Consider the following 10,474-nt stretch of genomic DNA (forward strand, 5'->3'; position numbering starts at 1 on the left):
TCCTTGTGGAAAAAAATAAAATAAAAGATTCCTTAGAAACACTGGAACAAAGGACCAGGCTGGTATGGAAACTTCTGATGTGATTTCACACCCCACCATGTTTCTCCCACCACTAGTTCTTCCTTATAAAGATGCTCCCAGTGGTCACAGGAAGTACACTGGAGGTGAGATCCTCAGACATCAGGGGCCAGTTTGTGTAATCTCACCCAGATCAGGGTCTCCTACTCCAGGGAGAATGTACATATTAGAAACTCACCTCTCCTTATCACTTCTTTCTCAGGACATAGTTTCCAGGTTTTTTAGTCCTCCTTTGATAGGATCTCTGAAAGTGGCATTCTTCACTTCACCTTTGTACACATAGATCACAGTTTGTCTTGCTTTGTATTCACATCTTACTTTGCATACTAATCTATGGGATATCTGTAAAACTTCTTCAAATTTACTTAGTTATTTCTGCAACCACATCTATGCTGGAGTGGCAAGCCTCTCCCCTGCCCACAACCAAAACATGAAAAACCTGTACCTTTACTCTTGATACTTTTTTATACAAGGGTTTTTCCTCATTCTATTCTATTCTCTGTTATCTACATTCTATTCTGTTCTCAGTTAAAAACAAAAAAGAAAGAAAGAAAGAAAGAGGGCTGGAGAGATGGCTTAGCGGTTAAGGCATTTGCCTGAAAAGCCAAAGGACCCAGGTTTGATTCCCCAGGACCCATGTAAGCCAGATGCACAAGAAGGTGCATGTGTCTGGAGTTCATTTGCAGTGGCTGGAGGCCTTGGCATGCCATTCTCTCTCTGTCTCTGTCTCTGTCTCTGTCTCTGTCTCTGTCTCTCTCTCTCTCTCTCTCTCTCTCTCTCTCTTTCTCTCTCTCTCTCTCTCTCTCTCTCTCTCTCTCTCTCTCTCTCTCTCTCTCTCTTTCTCTGTCCAATAAATAAATAAATAAAATATTAAAAAAGAAAGAAGAAGGAATCATTGCATTTACATAAATAAGAGAAGATTAAGAAAATTGGGACAGGAGTCTTCAGCAATAGGGTCTTACCATCTATTCCTGGTGGGAAACCAAGGGCCTTGGCAATGGCCTAAAATATTTTAGGGGCATCAGGGACCTCCCTGGCCAACAACTCACTGGAAGGTATCCCATCCCTGGCACGGAAAAGAAGACTCCACATACTTGGGCTGCAAGGCCACTGAGAAATCCTGCTGGAACTGAGCTGAGAACCTCCTCCATGTAGACTAGCTGACAGAAAGCTAGAAGAAGCCATTCTACATGTAGTTTATTGGGAGAAAGCGATACCACCAGTGAAGATACTCAACAGTGGACATTGAAAGCCTTGTTTGGCCAGCCAGGCCAAATGAGCCAGCAGGTGCAATAGTGGCATGTGTATCATGGTGGAAACCAGCTGTCCTCTAATTGGACTAGAGGCCTGCTCCAGGGGAGAAAATACATCCCTGATACTGAAAACTTAAAACAGGGGTAGTCATGAGCCCTAGGGGTGTACCATCTGCTGATGTCTGGATAAGTGTATATTCTATGCTCATCAAACTTCCCAGTAAGCACTTCTCTTAATATTCGTGCCCTTATATTAATGCTAGTGTCACTTTTGGTTAGAGAAACTTCTCTTTTCAAATGGCAGTGACCTTGGGACGACTCAGAAGGTATCATGGTGCTGGGAAAGAAGTGACAGGAGTGCTCAGCACTGCAATATCTCTATCACATCTTTCAAGGCTCAGGGTCTAATGTGGAAGAGGTGGCAGAAAGAATGTAAGAGCCAAAGGAAGGGTAGGACTCCTTACAACATGCTCCCTCCAGACATAAAATGGCCCGGATATCCATGACCTCACAGTGCCTGACACTACCTATACAAGACCATCATAAGAGGAGGAAAAGATCATGACATCAAAATAAAAGAGAGACTGATTGAGATGGGGAGGGGATATGATGGAGAATGGAATTTCAAAGGGGAAAGTGAGGGGAGGGAGGGTATTACCATGGGAAATTTTTTATAATCATGGAAGATGTTAGTAAAAATGAGAAAAAAAGTTTAAAAAAAATAAATTTAAATAAAGAAAATTAGGACAGGAAACATTTCAAGGATATCTTGAAATAAATAAACCACCACATCATGGGTTGCAGTGTAATTCCTCTTTTTTAACATACACAATCCCAGGTTTTATTTTCTTAAATACTTGCACAATTTATACTTAGCTTAAAAGTTACTCCTGGACTTCCGGTTAAGATGGCGGCCTAGGTACCATGCCAAAGCAGCCTAGGGGGGAAAAAGACCAAAAAAACTCAGCAAAATACACACTTTTACTAAAAAGTGAGGTGTATAGGAAATTGAAGTGGCAGCAGAGAAGTAGAGGAGTTATAGAGCATCCAGAGCCTCCACAGGTGGGAAAAGCGGCTCTGGCAGCTTGGCCAACCGCCGCGGCCGCGGCGCAGCAGAAAAGCCGCCAGACTCGGCTCGAGCCGCAGGAAAAGCCAGGTGCGAGATTTTCATCTCACACCGCGCTCTCCGCAACTCGGGAAACGTGAGGGGAGAGCGGCAGCGAGCAACGGAGGAGCAGACTGCGAGGTAGAAGAACACGTGGAACAGCGAGACAACCAGAGCAGCCGCGGCTCCCTCCCCTCCCCCACCGCCTGAGCCCAGCTCCAGCGAACAGAGCAGCGGCCCGGGACCTGGCCACGCCAACATGGGCTGACAATGGGACCCAAGCAGGAGCAGAGTTCGGCAGCAACTTCAGCGGCTCCAGCACCGGTACCAGCAGCCCCAGCAGCAGCAGACCCAGGAGTGGCAGCAGCGGCAGACTCAGCAGCAGCAGCTTCAGGGGGAGCAGCGGCAGTGGACACAGCAGCAGCAGCTTCAGCAGCAGTGGTGGCTCCAGCAGTGGCAGCTACAGCAGCAGCACAGGCAGCAGCAGCAGCTCAGTTTGCCCCGTAGGAAAAGCAAGTGCCCAGCTCCAGAAATCAGAACGGTAGCCCGACGACCCAGGCAGCAACTTGACTGAGACCAAAATCACCCAAGGTAACTGAGATTGCACCAGGGAAGGGTCTCACTTGGTCACAAGCTGACTTGGATCCCTCAACAGACCAGAAATCTAAACCTCTTTGTCGATAGAGGATCTGGTCATTATAATAACTACTCTTGCATACATACTCGGGGCTGTTTTTGATTGAATGTGTACAGTGTTTAGTTAAATTTTAGAATCTACCTGTATTTTATTCCACTCAGCCTGCTTGAATACTCCTATAGCAGGGAAACTCAACCCCTAAGAACATCTTTGTAGATACTCTGAGAGTCTTAAGAGCCACACCTAACACCTTAAGGTCCTAACCTGAAAATATATTACATCAAATCAATTGATACAGCTAAGAATTCACAGCTAGCTAGAAAATCCACGCATTAACTTAATCCAAGATGCAAAAATATATACATTATAACACAAGAAACACTAAAAAGCAAGACGATATAAATCCACCTAAAAGTATTAATGCATCAGAAATGTCCTCCAGTGAGAAAGAGTTAGAGGAAATGCCTGAGAAAGAGTTCAAAAGAATAATTATAAATATGTTCAAAGAGGTCAAAGAACACATGAAAACAATCAAAGAAGAAATCAAAGAGGAAATCAAAGGAATCAAAGAAGAGGCAGGACACCAATTTAATGAAATAAAGAAGGCAATACAAGACATAAATAGGGAAATAGAAATAATAAAGAAAAACCAGTCAGAATTACTAGCAATGAAGAACACAGTTAATGAAATAAAAAACTCTGTAGAAAATCTCACCAGTAGGATGGATGAGGGAGAGGACAGAATATCTAAGCTAGAAGACCAGGTGGCAGACCTAATGCAGTCCAACAAAGAGAAAGACAAACTTATAGAAAAGTATGAGTGGGAATTTCAAGATATTCGGGACACTATGAAAAGATCCAATATAAGAATTCAGGACATAGTAGAAGGAGAAGAACTCCACTCCAGAGGCATAGTAGGCATCTTCAACAAAATCATAGAGGAAAATTTCCCCCAAATTGGGAAAGAGGTGCCAATACAGATACAGGAAGCCTTTAGAACCCCAGCCAGACAAAACCTAGAAGAACCTCTCCTCGCCATATTATAATCAAACTTCCAAACACACACACCAAAGAAAAAATATTGAAAGCAGTTAGAGAGAAAATCAAGTTACCTACAAAAGCAAGCCCATCAGGATTACAGCAGATTATTCAACACAAACTTTTAAAGCCAGAAGGGCTTGGAGTGATATATTCCAAGTTCTGAAAGATAACAACTGTCAACCAAGGTTACTTTATCCTGCAAAGTTATCCATTCAAATAGATGGATAAATAAAGACATTCCATGACAAAAGCAGGTAAAAGGAGTATTTGAAGACAAAACCAGCTCTACAGAAAATACTTGATAGAATCCTCCATGCTGAACAAAAGGAAAAGCACAGATATAAGGAACCTAGAAAAAGCAAGCTATACTCAAATACCAGTTAACAGAAGAGAGCACAGGTAGAACCAGAAACACACACACACAAAAAAATGGCAAACATAAATACACACCTTTCAATAATATCTCTTAATATCAACGGTCTCAATGCCCCAACGAAAAGACATAGATTTGCAGACTGGGTTTTAAAGCAGGATCCTACAGTTTGTTGTCTCCAAGAAACTCACCTTTCTACAAAGGATAGACATTATCTTAGGGTGAAAGGTTGGAAGACGGTGTTTCCAGCAAATGGGCCTAGAAAACAAGCAGGGGTTGTTATCCTAATGTCAGACAGGGTAGACTTTAGTCCTACGTTAGTCAAGAAAGATAAGGAAGGTCACTTTATATTGATTAACGGCACACTCCAACAGGAGGACATTACAATCCTAAACATATATGCACCTAACATGGGGGCTCCCAAATTTGTCAAACAAACAGTATTAGAACTAAGGTCACAGATAACAACAAACACAGTGGTGGTGGGTGACGTTAACACCCCACTCTCATCAATTGACAGGTCATCCAGAGAAAGAATAAACAGAGAGGCATCTGGACTAAATGAGGTCATAGAAGGAATGGACCTAACAGATATATACAGGACATTTCATCCAAAGGCTGCAGAATATACATTCTTTTCAGCAGCACATGGAACATTCTCAAAAATAGACCATATATTAGGACACAAAGCAAATCTTAACAAATTCAGGAAAATTGAAATAATTCCTTGCATTCTATCTGACCACAATGGAATTAAACTATAAATCAGTAGCAAGAAAGGCTATAGAGCAAACACAAAATCATGGAAACTAAACAATACACTACTAAATGATGAGTGGGTCAATGAAGAAATCAAAAAGGAAATCAAAAAATTTATAGAGTCAAATGATAATGAGAACACAACATACCAAAATCTCTGGGACACAATGAAGGCAGTCCTAAGAGGTAAATTTATAGCCTTAAGTGCCTATATTAAGAAATTAGAAAGGTCGCAAGTAAACGACCTAATGCTTCGCCTTAAAGCCTTGGGAAAAGAAGAACAAGGCAAACCAAAAATCAGTAGAAGGGAAGAAATAATAAAGATTAGGGCAGAAATTAATGAAATAGAAACAAAAAGAACAATCCAAAGAATTAATGAAACAAAGAGTTGGTTCTTTGAAAGGATAAACAAGATTGATAAACCCTTAGCAAATCTGACCAAAAGAAAGAGAGAAGAGACACAAATTAATAAAATCAGAGATGAACAAGGTAACATCACAACAGATTTCAGAGAAATTCAAAAAATCATAGGGACATACTATAAAAGCATATACTCCACAAAGTATGAAAATCTGAAATAAATGGATGATTTCCTTGATCTATATGACCTACCTAAATTAAATCAAAATGAGATTAATCACTTAAATAGACCTATAACAAACATGGAGATCCGAACAGTTATCAATAATCTCCCAACTAAAAAAAGCCCAGGCCCCGGATGTATTCACTGCTGAATTTTACCGAGACTTTTAAGGAAGAGCTAACACCATTGCTTCTTAAGCTTTTCCAGGAAATAGAAAAAGGAGGAATTCTACCAAACTCCTTCTATGAGGCCAGCATCACCCTGATACCAAAACCAGGCAAAGATAGAACAAAAAAAGAAAATTACAGACCAATCTCCCTCATGAACATAGATGCAAAAATTCTCAACAAAATATTGGCAAACAGAATACAAGACTATATCAAAAAGATCATTCACCCTGACCAAGTAGGCTTTATCCCAGAGATGCAGGGATGGTTCAACATACGCAAATCTATAAATGTAATACATTACATAAACGGGTTGAAGGACAAAAATCACATGATCATCTCATCAGATGCAGAGAAAGCATTTGACAAAATCCAACATCCCTTCATGATAAAAGTCCTACAGAGACTGGGAATAGAAGGAACATATCTCAATATAATAAAGGCTATTTATGACAAGCCTACAGCCAACATATTACTAAATGGGGAAAAACTGCAAGCTTTTCCACTAAAATCAGGAACAAGACAAGGGTGTCCACTGTCCCCACTTTTATTTAATATAGTTTTGGAAGTCTTAGCCATAGCAATAAGGCAAGAGACACACATAAAAGGGATACAAATTGGAAAGGAAGAAATCAAGTTATCATTATTTGCAGATGACATGATTCTATACATAAAGGACCCTAAAGACTCTACTAGCAAGCTGTTAGAGCTGATCAAAACCTACAGCAATGTAGCAGGATACAAAATAAATACACAGAAATCAGTAGCCTTCATATATGCTAACAACAAACACACAGAGGATGAAATCAGAGAATCACTCCCATTCACAATTGCATCAAAAAAAAAAATAAAATACCTTGGAATAAACCTAACCAAGGAAGTAAAGAATCTATACAATGAGAACTTTAAAGCACTCAAGCGAGAAATTGCAGAAGACACTAGAAAGTGGAGAAACATCCCTTGTTCCTGGATTGGAAGAGTCAATATCATGAAAATGGCAATCATACCTAAAGCAATCTACACATTTAATGCAATCCGTATCAAAATTCCAAAGGCTTTCTTCATGGAAATAGAAAAAACAATCCAAAAATTCATTTGGAATCACAAAAAACCTCGAATATCTAAAATAATACTGAGCAACAAAGAAGAGGCTGGTGGTATCACCATACCTGATTTTAACCTATACTACAGAGCCATAGTAACAAAAACAGCATGGTACTGGCACAAAAACAGACATGTAGATCAGTGGAACAGAATAGAGGACCCAGATGTAAGCCCAAGTAGCTATAGCCACCTGATAGTCGATAAAAATGCCAAAAATACTCATTGGAGAAGAGACAGCCTCTTCAGCAAATGGTGTTTTGAAAACTGGATATATATCTGCAGAAGGATGAAAATAGATCCTTCTCTCTCGCCATGCACAAGAATTAAGTCCAAATGGATTAAAGACCTTAACATCAGGCCGGAAACTTTGAAACTGCTAGAGGAAAAAGTAGGGGAAACCCTTCAACATATTGGTCTTGGGAAAGACTTTCTGAATACAACCCCAATTGCTCAGGCAATAAAACCACAGATTAACCACTGGGACCTAATGAAATTACAAAGATTTTGCACTGCAAAGGACACAATGAAAAAAGCAAAGAGGCAGCCTACAGAAAGGGAAAAAATCTTCGCCAGCTATATATCTGATAGAGGGTTAATATCTAGGATATACAAAGAACTCAAAAAGTTAAATAATAAGGAATCAAGCCAATCATAAAATGGGCTATGGAGCTAAATAGAGAGTTCTCGAAGGAAGAAATACGAATGGCATATAAGCATCTAAAAAAATGTTCTACGTCACTAGTCATCAGGGAAATGCAGATTAAAACTACATTGAGATTCCATCTCACTCCTGTCAGATTGGCCACCATCATGAAAACAAATGATCATAAATGTTGGCGGGGATGTGGAAAAAAAGGAACCCTTCTTCACTGCTGGTGGGAATGCAATCTGGTCCAGCCATTGTGGAAATCAGTGTGGAGGTTCCTAAAACAGCTAGAGATTGATCTACCATATGACCCAGCTAAAGCACTCCTAGGCATATATCCAAAGGACTCATCTCATTTCCTTAGAAGTACATGCTCAACCATGTTTATTGCTGCTCAATTTATAATAGCTGGGAAATGGAACCAGCCTAGATGTTCCTCAACAGATGAGTGGATAATGAAGATGTGGCACATTTATACAATGGAGTTCTACTCAGCGGTAAAGAAAAATGAAGTTATGAAATTTGCAGAGAAATGGATGGACCTGGAAAGTATTATACTAAGTCAGGTAACCCAGGCCCAGAAAGCCAAGCGCCACATGTTCTCTCTCATATGTGGATCCTAGCTACAGATGACTGGGCTTCTGCGTGAGAATGAAAATACTTAGTAGCAGAGGCCAGTAAGTTGAAAAGGAGACATAAAGGGTGGAGAATGGAAGGGAGGAGGATACTTAATAGGTTGATATTGTATATATGTAATTACAATGATAATATAATACAATGTAATATGATGGAAAATGGAATTTCAAATGGGAAAGTGTGGGGGTGGGGAGGGAGGGAATTACCATGGGATATATTTTATAATCATGGAAAATGTTAATAAAAATTAAAAAAAAAAAGTTACTCCTACTCTGTACTGTTGCTAATTGATGGAAAAGACAATACTTTAGAAAAAAGTAATCTGATTTTAAATGGAATATCTCTTCAGATATATTTCTGTGCCTATAAGTATTTATTTGTTCAAAGTAACCTTTTAAAAATATTTATTTGCAAGGAGAGAGAAAGAAAGCACACAGCAGAGCCTCTTGCCCCTGAACAAATTCCAAATGCATGTGCCCTTTTGTGCATCTGGCTTTACATGGGTACAGGGGAATTGAACCTGGGCTGGCAGTCTTTGCAAGCAAGTGTCTTTAACCTCTAAGCCACATCCTCAGCCCTTAGATTAATTTTTTAAAGAAAATTATTTATAAAAGAGTGAGAGAATGGATGCATCAGGACCTCGAACCACTACAAAAGAATTCCAGAAGGGTTGGGGAGATGGCTTAGCAGTTAAGGTGCTTGCCTACAAAGCCAAAGGATCTATGTTTGATTCTCCAGGACCCATGTAAGCCAGATGTACAAGGTGGCACATGCAACTGGAGTTCATTTGCAGTGGCTGGAGGCCCTCGCACGCATATTCTTTCTTTCTCTCTGCTTCTTTCTCTTAAATAAATAAATAAAATAAAACTATTTAAAAAAAAAAAAGAGGGCTGGAAAGATGGCTTAGTGGTTAAGTGCTTGCCTGTGAAGCCTAAGGACCCTGGTTTGAGGCTTGATTCCCCAGGCCCCACGTTAGCTAGATGCACAAGGGGGCACACACATCTGGAGTTCGTTTGCAGTGGCTAGAGGCCCTGGCGCACTCATTCTCTCTCTCTCTCTCTCTATGTCTCTCTCTCTTTCTCTCTGTTGCTTTCAAATAAATTTTAAAAAAAATTTTTTTAATGAACTCCAGACACATGTGCTACCATGTGCATCTGGCTTGCATGGGTTCTGATGAATCAAACCTGAGCTTTGTAGGCAAGCTCTTTAATTGCTAATTTGTCCCTCCAGCCCCCTCAAAGTAACTTTTAATGATTATAAATGGGCACCATGAATGTGTGTACATAGTCCTTCCTCATAAGCAAGTACAATTTCTCTATTATTTAATGCATGTTGTGGGTGGTAGTACACAAGAAACCTGTCTTATTTCTTTTTTCTTTTTTCTTTCTTTTTTTTTTTTCACCTCAGACTGTGCTCTCTCCTTCTAACTCTCCTAGGAGGAGAGAAGAATGCTCATCAGTGGCGATAGGCACTTGCACAGAACAACACCCAGCACCAGCCTCACGCTCGGGACAGAACATTACACCTCCTCCTCATGGTTTCCTGTACTTACTCGATCAGAGATGCTTCTCTAGTAAGGGACTATAGAACTGATCCCTGAAAGTAGAGTCTCTTGTTTTATTTCTTAATAACACAGATACAGAAAGGATTAACGTTTTCATCTGTTATTTAATTTGGGGGCTGGAAAAGTGACTCAGGAGGTAAAAGCATGTGCTGCTAGCAATGAGGGCCTGAGAGGGCCTGGAGCCAGCTGCATTCAATTCCCAGCATCCATATAAATAGCTGGGCATTGCCACACATGCCAGTAACTCCTGTTCCATAGTGAGTGAGGACTGGAGAATCTCTGGGGTTCCTTGGTCAATCAGTCTGACAAGGGGATGGTGAGCAGGGAAATCCAGCAGTTCCAGGTTCAGTGAGAGAGTCTGTCTCAAACCATATGGACTCTGCACATGCACTGAGGGCACACACACATGCACAAACATGTGCATATACCACACGATCATCACACCAAACAAGATAACCACACCACACATACTACACATACATGCAAACACACGTGCAAAATACATATCTATAACTTTAGAGCACAAAC

The 10,474-nt window shown here is 40.4% G+C and overlaps 1 non-coding gene across 1 annotated transcript; it reads right to left on the reverse strand.

The window, feature by feature from the left end:
- Positions 1-9,782: 9,782 nt before the first annotated feature.
- On the reverse strand, positions 9,783-9,994 carry LOC123461761. The gene has a single exon (XR_006637833.1). It is a non-coding gene; the product is annotated as a small nucleolar RNA U3 (small nucleolar RNA).
- Between the last annotated feature and the right edge of the window lie 480 nt (positions 9,995-10,474).

Source organism: Jaculus jaculus, chromosome 6 (genome assembly GCF_020740685.1).
Source record: "Jaculus jaculus isolate mJacJac1 chromosome 6, mJacJac1.mat.Y.cur, whole genome shotgun sequence".
Taxonomy (NCBI): Eukaryota; Metazoa; Chordata; class Mammalia; order Rodentia; family Dipodidae; genus Jaculus; species Jaculus jaculus.